This window comes from Prosopis cineraria, unplaced genomic scaffold, assembly GCF_029017545.1.
Source record: "Prosopis cineraria cultivar Desert tree isolate PC_DT_omini unplaced genomic scaffold, ASM2901754v1 PC8, whole genome shotgun sequence".
NCBI lineage: Eukaryota > Viridiplantae > Streptophyta > Magnoliopsida > Fabales > Fabaceae > Prosopis > Prosopis cineraria.
The window spans coordinates 32,155,096-32,168,533 of NW_026555339.1; the positions used below are offsets into that span (position 1 = coordinate 32,155,096).

At 34.2% G+C, this 13,438-nt stretch overlaps 1 non-coding gene across 1 annotated transcript; it reads right to left on the bottom strand.

The window, feature by feature from the left end:
* Positions 1-12,930: 12,930 nt before the first annotated feature.
* LOC129319118 (small nucleolar RNA R71) lies at positions 12,931-13,037 on the bottom strand. The gene has a single exon (XR_008595429.1). It is a non-coding gene; the product is annotated as a small nucleolar RNA R71 (small nucleolar RNA).
* Between the last annotated feature and the right edge of the window lie 401 nt (positions 13,038-13,438).

A 13,438-nucleotide genomic window follows, 5' to 3' on the forward strand; every position in this document is an offset into this window, starting at 1 on the left:
TGGAAGATGAATGAGATATGTGTTGGATCCCATTTGGGGCTTAAAATGGCATGCTCCTTGGTGTCTCCCATCAGCTGAAGCTTAATTAAAATAAGGAAAAAGAAATTAAAATGTAAATGGGAGCCTTGTCACACTTGCAAGGTGGCAACTTCCTATTGGTTTGTAGATGATTCCAATGTGTGCCTAATTTCCTATGTGTTATCCTCATCATTTTAGCTGATTTAACCCCTCAAAATAATCATAATTCACATGCAAACCATCAGCCATTGACCTCAAGAAGTGTTGTCCTCAATTGCCCAATTGATGCACAAGTCATATGCCACCTATGTCACATAAATCACATAATTCAATTAAATAGCATATGATATAATAAAATCTAATTCATGTCCAGAATTAAATTCATAATTAGAAGGGAGAATTTATTAAATTAACCAAGTTTTAGGCTACACAAAATTATATAAAAATTTCTACACAAAGGCAAACCAAAAACTAGGACAAACTAAGACACTTAAGAAAGTGTTGACTTGTTTATTTAATTACTCCCAAACTAAAATAAATTTTAAAAATATAATTTCACCATTTATCAACTGGACATAAAATGCACTTTGTCAATTTTTCTTGTACATTTTCTCAAAAGTTCATTTTTTAGACCAAAATGCCCCTAGTGCACTGAAACTAGAAACTTAGGCAAAGTTCCAAATCTAATGCAATGTGTGCACTTGAAGGTGATAAATCATTAATAAAATGGTCCTAATTGACAAATAAAAGTGGGTAACAAATGTGTTCTATCACCTGGCCAAGATGCCTTCAACTACTTCTAGACTACAGATTCTACCTATTACAAGTAATTTAGGTGTTGTTACTCTAACATCGCATCCTATGGATGCTAATGAGCTTAATCTTCAACACCGCATCCCTCTAGGCACTAAGGAGAGTATAAGCTACACTTGGCATCCTAAGGTGTCAGTAATTCCATATGGATTTAATCTCCATTATCTTTACTAGGATAAACTCCCACCCTTGCTAACTTGCACCACATATTACCAGTAGGAAAAGTACATATTACTTACCAAGAGTCATGAACTTTTCACCATCTATACATATACAAATTCATCACCACTATAAAATAAATTGATATTAACTTTCTGAATACATATATTAAACTAAGGGAGAGGTCTCAAGGGGACTAATTAATTCAAATCAGGTCCTAAATGCAAACTCTAAGAATTTACAAATTCAACTCTCAATTTTGCATCTTTGTTATGATGGATTTGCAACTTGTGTTCTAAATTTTAATAGAGAAAACAAATTTGTTTACTCTTCAATCATGTTAAAATTTGTTTACTCTCTAGGGCCTTGTGTGCACTCATACTTGTTGTTCCTTTAACTAATCTTTTTTTAGTAACAAGATCCCAACCTTTGAATAATTCTTCTTCTAAAATTCCCATAGTATCAAGCATTTCCTTAGTTTTCTTTGTTTTTGCCATTCTTTCAAGAGCCATAGAAAAATGATCATAGACATAGATTGTGACATTGTTGATGATTGTGGTAATCCATACTAATTTGTTATGGTATGTGCTTTGTAGTTGATTATGTGTGTTTTGTTGAAAAAATTGATTGTTTGGAAAGTATTATGTAACACCCTAAATTCTTAATCTTGGAAACCAATTGCTTATTAGGGATAAATTAGTAAATTAGTAGATTAATTGAATAATCAAGATTTTAGATGGCAAGTTGGTGCTTTGACTTGTTATACTCCTGAATAAATAGGATCTAGTAGAGAAATGGCATTCCAATGTGAAGCGTGTGAACATCAGTGAGATTCTCCTCATTGTGCCACACATCATGGCGCATGATATAGAAAATTGACTTTAAAGACTTGGATTAGATCATGATTCATAGAGGAAAGGGAAGGAAAATATGATCAAAGAGGGAGAAGGGGGTCTTTTGTAACACTTGCCCTGAGTGTTATCCAAAAATCACACAATTCAGATAAACTAAGTGTGGTTAAGGAGTTAATCCTAAAACCAACTTAGGAAATAAATCATTTAAAACCTTTAAAAAAATTTATAGGTTCTACCTATAGCGCATGAAAGCAAACTAGAAGAAAGTGGAATAAAAAGATGCTGTCATGACAGCCTTCCTGAGCCAACCTTTAGGAGGCACCATTCCACCATTCAACCTTTGATCGAAGTAATTTTTAAGCTCACACGTCACATTCAAAGGGTACTATAAGTGTACTAAATTTTGAAAAGATCCAACGGTCGGATTAAAAATTTGACATGTTAAAAGTTTGGTCATTTTTGCTGTCATGATAGCTAAAAAGCTGTCATGACAGCACCTCTAGACTAACTTCTAGAGTGCACCATTTCATCATCTGACCTCTGATTAGAGCGATTCTAAAGCCCACATATCACTTTTAAATATTACTATTAGCATACCAAATTTTGAAAAGATCCAATAGATGGATTGAATTTTGTACATGTTGCAACATCATTACTGTTGCTATCTTGACAGCAGCTATCATGATAGCTCCTTCAAACCAAATTTCAGAGTACGCCATTTCTCCATTCGATGTCTGATTGATGTGATTCCAAATCCCACACGAACCTTATAAAAGGTTTTACTTATAACCCAAATTTTAGAGAAATCCAACAGTCGAATTAAGATTTAGACACCTGGATGTAAAAGTGCAGTTTTTTAGTAAAAATCATTTTCAAAATTGCCCAAATCTTATCCTAATGGTCACAAACCTGTGAGAGCACTTTGGACACGTCAAATAGGACTAAAAACACTTAATAGAAGATTTAAATGATAGAAAAACTCTTTATACCAAAATTTGACCACTCGGGTGCCATTTCCCAAAATGGACCATAAACCCCAAAATGCACAAATCACACAAGAATGGCCAAAAACTATTATAAATATCATATACACATATGAATACACACGCTAAACATTTTCACTTGACTCATAGATCTCTGTGGGGCCCACACACCTACTCTCTCTATCCAAGGTGTATGTTTGCCCCTAACACATCATTTGCAATGCAACCACTTTACATTTACTTGTGGAATAAAATATATATCAAAATAAATATTTGCTTGTGGTGAAAACTTGGTCTACTAAATAAATCCATTAAAACCACACACACCATAGCCAAGTTTCCTAGCTACAAGTTTACAAGTAAACAAAAATTCATACACAAGCTATACAATCCACACATACTCACACACATATACATAATCACATCCTACTGGCACCCTAATTCTAAATACATTACAATAGATTTGCTCAAAAGAAAGGGGTTGCAATTCTTTACAATTCACAAACAACCCCTAGCTATACTCCTTTCCTCGTCCTCTGCTGGTTCCTTCACCTGGACCTGAAAATATTGAAAAGAAAGGGATGAGACAACCACAGTCTCAGTAATAGAGAAATCTATATTGATTATTACAAAGTAAGTCGTAATTAAATAAACGAATAATAAACTCAACATAGTATATAATTTAACCATTTAAAATGCATGAATGCATGACATAGGCCGGTATGGCCTTTCATGACCAACAGAATGCCCCCTAGCACTCTTTAACTTACAGGTAAACTTTGTACTCACTTGTACCTCCATAAGCACGAAACATAATCTAAGGTATGATTTAATCCACCGAACCGCCTATGCCCCTTCGACATGAATCATGAGCAGTCAAAGCTAACTCCTCCTAGAGCCAGCCTGACTTATTCTCCATGTGAGGGCTACCTTGGCCTAGGCACTCAACCTCACACTTCATATGTCAGATTCCCTCCCCCATTGAGAGGTGTCGAACACTCAATACACTAATCACTTTAGTACACTGAGCCCACAATACGTAAGGCAACATTAAGTAATGGCAATGTGCCATAGAATATCAAAAGTTCACACCTTCTCATTGATAAACTTATACTGAGATCATGCTTTTTATTCGTGTCTACCTTTCTCGAGTATTGACCACTTCAACACTCTAAGGTAGTATAACATTTATAAATCTCCCTTAAATGGTTCCTTAGCTTATCTAAGGTACCTTATTTAGTTGTAGTTCCTTAAGTGCAACTTCTATTCTTTATGATTATAATACATACAAACAAATCTCGTTTCCATAAAAATATTGTTGTTAAATAATTAGAAAAACATATTTGTACTATAATCAAATTAGTATCCCATAACCCCTTAAAGCACATTTAATCTTTTAAAACATGTAATGCATGATAGCTAGTAATATTTATTTAAAAATAGCTAAAACAAAGTAATAAGAAATATAAATTTCCTTGTTACCTCAACCCTTTAGGACCAAAAGGGTTCCTCTTGTACATAACAGGACTTGGCTTGTTCCTTAACTTCCTAAATTCACATAATACTACTTAACCATCAAAACCATTTATTAACCATTACTAGGATAATTTTCAATTTATATAATTTTTAATCAATTAAAAACCTTTACTTAGTGTTACCAACTTTCACCATTAGCCCTTATAATGAAAACCAAACATTAATTTAAATCTTATTGAGCTCAAATTGCAAAATTATAACTAAATCAATAGGTTTAAACCGTTAAGGAGCAAAACCCAATTTCTCAGGGTTTAATTTGTACCCAAAACACCTCTTTTCATCCAATTATCCATTCAAAACATTAGATTACTATATAGAAACTCAAAACATCCTACCTAGGATCCAAAGAAATAAAAGCTTATAAAAATAAAGCCTTTGGGTTCAAAATCTAGAAATTTTCTCTTTCAAAACTTTAAGAAAATCAAGAGGGAAGGAAGAGGATTGAAGTAGGGAGTTTATCTATTGTGTAGCCAAGCTTGCAACAGTTGCAAAGCCTCCTAGGTCCAAGCCTAACCCCCTTTCTTTATGCTCTCTTCTTCCTCTCTCCTGTTCATTTCTTACCTTTTTCTTTGTTTCATTTCATTTCTGCATCCATTTGCTCTTTAAAATGCTGATATAAGACTTTGAAAAAAATTACAAGAAAAGGGCTAATATTTTTTATTATAGTATAAAAGCCCGGGTCAACTTTGGTAACTTTTTCCATAGTTAAACATAAAACAAAACCCAACTTTTGCTTAGTAAAATTCAAACTGTGGACCTCTATCAAATTATTCTAAATCTTAATTTAATTATAGATATTTTATTTTATTTTATTTTTAATAAATTCGAGTCTTAAAATTTTGGGATGTTATATCTTTTTTGCTAGGACATCAACTATTAGAATGCCAAAAGATATTTCTGACCTGTTGCTTACCGGGTAAGTTTCAAACCGCCTTATACACCTATTCTACTTTAATTTCTCTTGGTTTGGGGTATGGAGAAATTTAATCTAAGATTTTTAAGGGGTTGAATTCTTACCCTTTGGTAGTTAAAAGAGTCTTGAGAATCAAACTAAGAATTTATGACTGATTTGGGAATTAACAGTTCAGCTTTAAGGCTATAATCTTAATTTAGCCCTAAATTGTGAAGAATTAAAGGGTGAAAATTCTAGGGTGGGTTGCATAGAGGCTAATAGAAGTGATAGAAGGATTAAAGAAAATGATTAGGACCTAAAATAGTCAAGTGAAAGAAGTAGATGGTTAATTGTGGTTAATAGTAAAAATTACTACTTGTGGTCAATTTGGTAATTGACTAATAGTGTTAATTTGTACAGGTTGATAGGTTACATGTGTGGATTCAAGCGGTAGAAATTAAGTGCTAAATAGAAAATTGACTTTAAAGACTTGGACCAGCCGATGATTCAAAGAGGGAGAAGGAGGTCTTTTCTACTAAGGCATCAAATATTAGAGTTCCTAGAGATATTTACTTATAGTCAATTTAATAATTGACTAATAGTGTTAGTTTGTATAGGTTGAAATGTTACATGTGTGGACTCAAGTGATAGAAATTAAGTGCTAAATAGAATGCCACAAGTAACCCTTAGTAACATAATGGTTAAGGTAACTGAATAATTCACTCTGTTTTATTAATTAGTTTAATTGTTCATAAGTAACAATGTGGTGCAATATATGTGTTTTTAATCATTTGCATTATTTAGAAAGTTGTATAATTTGCATTGGAAGTAGTGGAATTTATCAAGTAAATTGCTTATGAAAAATGGTTTTGGAAGAGTTAAGGGTTAAAAGGTGTGTATATATATATGGTTTGATATGTATATATATGTGGATTGTATTTGAGATATGTGAGCATAACCATGTTAGGGGTGAGAATTCACCTACAGATAGGAGTAGTGTAAGGCCATATGTCATTTATTCTCCTTAGTGCCCAATGGGGTGCAGTGTTGGAGAATTCCTCTCCTTAGTGCCTATTTAGGTATAATGTTAGAGACTCTCTCCTTAGTCCCATATGGGTGCAGTGTTTGAGGTTTACCCTCCTTAGTGCCCAATGAGGTATGGTATTAGAGAATCTCATCTCCTTAGTGCCTATTAAGATGTATTGTTGGAGATTATCTCCTTGGTGCCTATATAGGATACGGTGTTTGAGTAACGACACCCTATTCATTATGTGTGATAAGGGAAAACTATAGTCTGAAAGTGGGATAGGACACCTTTGGTCGGGTAATTCTACCACTAAAGGTGTGCTCGGGTCAATGAGTGTGTATTAGCCTAATAGAGCTTATGGTTTCAATTGGGGTAATACAAAGGATTGAATAGTAGATTATCATGCTAGTGGTGATTAATTTATGTGAAAATGGTTTTATGAAGTGAAATCTTTATCATATCATTTTACTTGTTATGTTTACATTGTACTTGTTTATAGTTACTTGTAATGATTAGTAATAGCAAGTTATTTTGTTACTGAGATTATTCTCACCCTATGGTTATATTTTTATAAGTTCTATTAGTAAGCTGGCAAAGAGAAAGATTTAGGACCAGCATAGTAGTGGTATTGCCATAAAAATCAAGAGATTATGTAATGAGATTGTTTTGTTGTAAATTTATAATGAGTTAAGTTGCCATAGGATTTATATGCATGTTTTAGTTTGTGACAAGTCATGGTTTTGGGAATCTTAGCCCTATATGTGTGAATGCATGTTACATGTGGTGAATATTGATTATAGGCTAAGATTGCTTTGTGTATGTACATGTGAATGTGTGTAAAAGTGGAGATTTTGTGGAAAGGTTGCCTAGATAGTGTATATATGAAGGTTTGTGAGAAACAAGACCTATGCTGTGCAAGATGGGCTGTTTGGCATCCAATTCTTGATGTATGGGTATATTTGTCAATCCGGTATGAATGGTCCTTTTGGACTTGGTTCTAGATCTGAAATGATCTAATGAGACAAAGTATGAGATTTGAATACTTTGATGCATGATCTTATAAAGAAAAGTGATTTTTTACACTTGAGTATCTAAATTTAGATCAGATCATTAGATCATGTCCAAACTTATCTTATTAGTTAGCTTATTGAATAACCTTCGTTTGGGCGCTAAAATCACTCTAATCGGATGTAGTATGTGGAAACAGTGCATACTAGAAGTTCACATTTATGAACTGTTATTTGACAGTAAAAACCTATCATATGAGTCATGGTGCATGGTGTCCCATACTGTGGTGCATGGCATAAAATGAGAGCCTATAGCTCTATGCCACATGCCATGATGCATGTGGTGCACGCCACATCGTGTTGCCCCTCTTTTAGAGTTATTTCTTAGATTTTGAATCAAGCATTAAGAGTTATGAATACAGGAAATTGTCTTTTGCTGTGCATTACCTAATGTGCAATTGATTTCAAATGATTGTAAAGAAGTCTTGGATTCCTAAGCATTTTTAAAATAGATGTTTTTCTTTAATCTTAAAGAAGTCTTTGTATAATGATGTTATTAAATATTTCAATTGCCAACTAGGATGCATTTCTATGTATTTGTACTATCTTGGGAACTTGCTTGTATATCTTTCATTGTATCTCACCAAGTGTCTCATTATGGTGAATGTAACATCTTAAAACTTTAAATCTGGAAAAATGGGTTAATTAAGGGATAAACTAGTTAATAATATGATTAATTTATTTAATTATGTTTTTGGGTGGCTAATTGGATTTTTGGGTCATATTTAGCACTAAATTGAGATAGGATGAAAGTCGGATCAAGTCGGGAGGCATCGGGGGAAGCAAAATTAAGTTATTGCTTGCTGCATCGTGAGCCGCGGCTTGCGTGGCATGCACTGCAGTGCACGGCACAACAGGTAACTTAAATTTTCAGGAATCATCAGAAATGGACAGTTTTTAGGGTGGAAAACCTAAAGCATGAAGGGGGCAACTTTGGGCACCGCTAGGGCATCAATTTGGAAGGATTTTGAAGATAATTTGAGTCTCTAAACTCTTGGGTAAGTTTCCTACCCTTCTCCTCTACCTTTTCATCTCATTTTCCATGGGATTTAGGAGAGTGAGAATTTGGTCTGATGGGATTAAGCCATGAGTCAATGTTTTGAAGGTTTCTATTAACTCTAAAGGTTTAATTTAGGTTTATTGATCTTGAACATGTGGTAATAGGAAGCTACTTTCTTGTTTGGTGAATTTTGGATCAAGCCTTAACTTTATCATAGGGTGTTGAAGTGTGATAAGTTGAGATATTGAGTTTTATGTTGTGATAGAGTTAGAAAGAGACTTAAAGGGATGAAGTGAACAAATTCTAATCTTAACAAGCCTCTTTATTGAGAATTTGAGTGAGAAGTGGGAGAATTGGGAGGTTATTATTAGCTAATGATGCTTGTGTTAATTAAAAATTAACATATAATACTTGTTGATGTAGATTATGATGTGGGAAGACTTACCTTAACACAAGAAGAAATTTAGTACCACGGGTAACCCTTTTAGTAATAAAAGGGTTGAGATAATTAGATAATTTGCATTGTTTATTACCTTGTATAAGTTATTCTCAAGTTGCTTTTCTATGAATTGTTGAGTATATATGTATTAATTCCTTAAAGGTTAACTATTTTAGAAAATGAGTGGAGTATTACTTTGTGAAATTCTATATTTTTAAAGTAACTGGTAAGGTTTTGTTATATTTGTTTAGAAAGTTGTTTATGCATGTTCAAGTAGAGATATGTAGTGAAATGTGGCATATTAGAGGGTGGGAGGTCACCTTAGTGGAGATAGTGAAGATTTAAGTTCATATCGCATTGCTAGCACCTCGGGATGCCAGGTGCAACATTTACTCTCCTTAGTGCCCAAAAATGGGTACGGTGTTAGAGACTTACTCTCCTTAGTACCCAAAAGGGTGCGGAGTTAGAGACTATGCTCCTTAGCATCCGTAGGATGCGGTGTTAGAGTAACAACACCCCAATTACTTGTAATAGGGGGAAACAGTAGTCCGAAAGTGGTTTAGGACACCTTGGCCGGGTAGTCCTACCATAGATGGTGAGCTTGGAGACCATACATGTGGTTTGGTTCTGTGAAATAGCTTACTGGTTCGGTGATAGAACACATTTGTTACCCACTTTTATTTGTCAATTAGGACCATTTTATTAATGATTTATCACCTTCAAGTGCACACATTGCATTAGATTTGGAACTTTGCCTAAGTTTCTAGGTTCAGTACACTAGGGGCATTTTGGTCCAAAAAATAAACTTTTGAGAAAATGTACAAGAAAAATTGACAAAGTGCATTTTATGTCCAGTTGATGAATGGTGAAATTATATTTTTAAAATTCATTTTAGTTTGGGAGTAATTAAATAAAAAAAGTCAACACTTTCTTTAGTGTCTTAGTTTGTCCTAGTTTTTGGTTTGCCTTTGTGTGGAAATTTTTATATAATTTTGTGCAGCCTGAAACTTGGTTAATTTAATAAATTCTCCTTCTAATTATGAATTTAATTCTGGACATGAATTAGATTTTATTATATCATATGCTATTTAATTGAATTATGTGATTTATGTGACATAGGTGGCATGTGACTTGTGCATCAATTGGGCAATTGAGGTCAACACTCCTTGAGGTCAATGGCTGATGGTTTGCACGTGAATTATGATTATTTTGAGGGATTAGATCAGCTAAAATGATGTGGATGACACATGGGAAATTAGGCACACATTGGAATCATCTACAAACCAATAGGAAGTTGCCACCTTGCAAGTGTGACAAGGCTCCCATTTACATTTTAATTTCTTTTTCCTTATTTTAATTAAGCTTCAGCTGATGGGAGACACCAAGGAGCACGCCATTTTAAGTCCCAAATGGGATCCAACACATATCTCATTCATCTTCCACATTCTCTCTCTCTTGTTCATAGTGTTCTTCATTTTCTCTCTTTGTTCTTCATTTTCCAGCACCCTAACCTCCATTTTCAGCCACCAAACCTCCACAAAACTCATACCATTCTTCTCCTCTCTTCATTTTCGTTCCATCCCTTCCATTTTCACAAGGATTGAAGCTCATTTCCATCATTCAAGAGCTATGGAGTTTGGCCTTCACAAGCAATCACTAGGGTTCTTGAAGATGAAGATTGGCTAAGTTTCTTTGTGGAATCCTAGAGAGATGAAGATGGAGGATGAGTCTTGAGCTTCAAATTGGCTAAGTTCTTTTGTTTCCTATCCTCTTCTCTTTTTACTAGATGGTTAGATTCCTTAATCTAGGGTTTAATCATCTTAGCTTATAAATTCTAATTTGAATTTGATGTTGATGTAAAGAGAGAGGATTGTTTCATTTAATTTCTTCCTTGGACAGCCATGACTGAATTTTGCCACTCTTTGTTTGGCACATAATCTTGTGTTTTTCAATTAGTGAATTTCTTGTGTTAATATTGCATAATCTTGTGGTGTTAATGCTTGTGTTGTTGAGTAGCTTGACATAATCTTGTGGTTGCTCAATTTATGTGTTTGACCATGGCTGTTGAGAGAGGATTTTGAGTGAATCACTTGGCTAATGTCTTCACCAATTGGTTAATTGAACTAGGGACTTTAATCTAAGACCTAGGAGGTTAGCTAATTAGGTTAATTGGCTTGGATAATTTTCTTAAGTCATGACAGCTTTAGTCAAGAGGAAAGGGAAGCTAAACTTAGCCTAATCATGAGAAGATAATGAGTCCAAAATCAACTAATCTCTAGGGTTCCATTATTGAAAAGGGAAGTTCATTTCACTCACTTTCACTAGCATTTTAATTACTTGCACATTAGGTAATTAGTTTAGATAATTAGCTAGGTAACTAAATTCCTACAAACTTTGGTTGATTTATTTCACTAGATAACTTTCAATTAGACTTAAAACCATTCCTTGGGAGATGACCTAGGGTTGGCCCTATATTGCATTAGGGTTAGCTTTAGTGTAATTTTGAGGATAAGCGACTAATTTTCTATCAAAATTTTGGCGCCGTTGCCGGGGAATGGTTTAAGTTTAATTCTAAGGTTGTTTAGTACTTAATTTACTTTTTAGTGTTCCTAGAAAATTTTTTGAAAAATTATAAAAATTTTGTTTTGTGTTTTGTTTAGTGTTTTTTGTGTGTTTTGAGTGTTTTTATTCTGTTTTGAAAAAGAAAAAAAAATTAGTGCAATTTTCGTTGGTTTGGTGTAGAGCTGAAAATACTCTGTTTCTAGTGTCTCTGTCTGAAATTGAAAAATTAACTGGGAATGAGTCTGAGGGAATTTGAACTTGAAATTTATTTCATTGAAAGCTCTATATCTTAGCTTCACTTTAAAATTGGTTTGGTCAATTTTGGACGTGGGAAGTGTCCTGTGGAAATTTTACAATCTAACAAGGTCCAGGGAGCCATTACAGAGGATTCCCAAAACCCTGTTTCAACTTTGAGTTAGCATATCTTCCTCTTTGTGCGTTCAAATTGATTGATTCCAGTTTCATTTTTCTTATCACTGTCTTATCTTTTTTTCTTGTGTTTAGGATTTTCTTCAATTTTTCCATTTTCCTATTTGAAAGTTTGTTAGAAGCTCTGAAGGTCTTCTGGACGAAATCCTGTTTCTCCAGACCTGAGGACCAACTTGTGAAAAATTCTGGGAACGATTGGAAGGATTTTTAATCTGAAAGTTTTATATAATTTTCCTGTATATCTCTTGTGTTTCTCATAAAAGTTTCAGGGGAATTTATCATGTGGATTTGCTGATAGAAATTCACAAGTTCACTGTCTCCAGAGAGCCTACTGTGCGAATTCCAGAATTGCCAAAGCTTCTTGATTGAGCATTTCTAACTCTCTTTCTACTTGTTTGGTGTTATTTTTTTTTCATTTTGTTGCTATTGAGTATATTAAAAAAAAAAAAAAAAATTATTTCTCTTGCTTTTGTGTGTTTTGAATTGTTTCGTGTTGATTTGCATTTTAGTTTAGCTTGTTCTTTGTTCTTAATTTTCTTGAGCTTGATTAGTGCATGACCCGAAGAAAACATACCTCTTTTGTTGAATTAGATCCAGAAATTGAAAGGACTATTTCTAGATTGAGAAGATCACAACCTATTCTTGATTCTCATTTGGTTTGTAATTCAACAATGGAAGGTATCTTAGGACATGAGCATGTGCATAATGAGGGCCATGGGAATGGGAATGAGAATTTGCATGATGATGGCCATGTTAATAATGAATTTGAAGGCTTGCATAACCCTAGAGAGGAGAGGAGCATTAGGCAATTAACTCAACCTAATTGGCATGATAATCCTTATGGCTTATATGTTCCTCCTACTAATGTTCAATTTGAAATTAAATCCTCTTTGATTAATGCATTGCCTAAATTTCATGGGTTACCGGGAGAGGATTGCCATAGGTTTTTGCATACTCTCCTATTGGTTTGTGATACTATGAAGCCTATGCATGTAAATGTTGATGATGTTCAAGCTAAGGCTTTTGTATTTTCTCTTGAAGGTTTAGCAAAGGAGTGGTATTTCAACTACCCTTCTTATGTGAAAGTAAGCACATGGGCCGAGCTAAGAAGACTCTTCTTAGATAAATTCTTTCCAAATTCCAAGGTCACCAATTTGAGGAAGCAAATCTATGGGGTCCAACAAGGAGAGGATGAGAGTCTCTATGAGTATTGGACTAGATTCCAAGGCCTTTTGGCTAAATGCCCACACCATCAAATTTCTAGTGAGAATTTAGTCCAATATTTCTATGAGGGCTTGATTCCAAGAGACAAAGTTAACATTGATGCCGCTAGTGGTGGATGCTTGATTGACCTCACTTCCTTAAAGGCTTGGGAACTAATTGACAAGATGGCTTCAAGTGGTGCTCAATACTCTACAAGGGAAAAGAGAAATGTGAATATGGTAGGTTCCTCAATTCTTAATGATTCATATGTGGACTTGCTAGCTGCCAAGATTGGGAGAATGTTGGCTCCACAAATATCTCAAGTGAGCAATGTAAGTACTTCTCAAGCACTTGTCCCTTATTCTTGTACTTTTTGTGACTCACCTATGCATGTAGAAAGCAATTGTCCTATTAAGTTTGAACAAGTAAATGCTATCTACAATGGAAAACAATCCT